We start from the raw sequence: 1,487 nt of genomic DNA on the forward strand, positions 1-1,487 counted from the left end.
CTCTCTCTCTCTCTCTCTCTCTCTCTCTCTCTCTCTCTCTCTCTCTCGGTCTCTCTCTCTCTTTCTGTGTTATTTTAGGTGAACATGAAATAATAGTTACTTGAGACTTTATCAAACATAATTTATTCTCCTCCCTCTGCTTCTGTGTTCACTTCCCTTTCCTTCCCCAGTTAAATCTCCCTCCTCCTCTTTTCCACCTCCTCCTTCATATCCTTTATTTCCTGCTATTCCCCCTCTCTGGAGATCCTTTCACTTGGTCTCTTTTTACTTTGCTGGTGTGTGTAGTTACTTCAGTTTGTAATTCACATCTGAGCTAGGAATAACAGATAAGAGAGAACATGAGACATTTGTCTTTCTAGGTCTGGGTTATTATTAAAAGATGTATATTGAGTTCAGTCATTTTGTTGTATTTTTACTGTTTGCATTCTTAGTCATTCTTTGTGCTTCAGCAATTATCACTTCATCTGTTTTCTGTCTGTCGTTTCTTGGCCACATTTATATACCTCTTGAGCCTTTAGTATTCCTTCTAGTATTCTCTGTATGAATGGTCTCATGGACATGAGTTCCTTTACACTGTTTGTAGCATGGATACTTTATCTTTCTCCTTCAACTATGGCAGATAGCTTTGCTTGGTACTGTCATCTAGGTTGACTTGTATAGTCTTTTAGAACTTGGCATACATTGCTCCAATCTCTGATAACTTTTAAAGTTTGCATTTAGAAATCATGTGCTTTTATGATGGGTTTTCCTTTATGTATAACTTGTGGTTTTCCTTTTGAAGCTTTTAATATTTTTACTTAGCTCTGTATGTTTAATGTTTTAACTATGATATTTTGTGGGAAATTTCTTTTGTTGTCATTTTTATTTGGTGTTTGTGTGCATTGTCAAAGGAAGTCTCAGGAAAGCCCAGCATAGACTTCATACTCTGGTTCCCTTTCATGAAGAGCTTTTTTGACAAAGCATAACAAGTTTAAAAAGAAAAAATATAAAATTTATGGTTCAAATAACAAAGGGGCAACAGGAATTGAAATGGCGCTGAATCCTATGTTTAAGGAGACAAACAGATTAAGGAAACGGTGACTTTGGGGCAAGATCCCACCCAGCTAAGCTTAGGTCCAAGCATAGTGTTACATACCTTGAATCCCAGAAGACAGAGGCAAGCAAATCTTTGAGGTCAAGGACAGCCTGGTATAGAGCAAGCTCTAAGTAGATAAAAACTTACGTCCAGGCACGGTAGTACATGCCTTTGATCCCAGCATTCAGAAGACAGAGCCATGTAGATTTCTGAGTTCAAGGTCAATTTACGGAGTAAGCTTCAGGACAGTCAAGCTTAGGTAGTGAAAGAATTGGAAAACAGAAAGCTGGTGATAATATAAGGATAAGGGGTGCCACGTTCCAACTCCTGTGAACAGCAGAATTGAGCAGCTTTGGCCATGTGTCTCTGGCTTTAGAGTCAAGAATAGAAGGGACTACTGGAACAATTGATG

Source organism: Grammomys surdaster, unplaced genomic scaffold (assembly GCF_004785775.1).
Source record: "Grammomys surdaster isolate TR1022 unplaced genomic scaffold, NIH_TR_1.0 125750, whole genome shotgun sequence".
NCBI lineage: Eukaryota > Metazoa > Chordata > Mammalia > Rodentia > Muridae > Grammomys > Grammomys surdaster.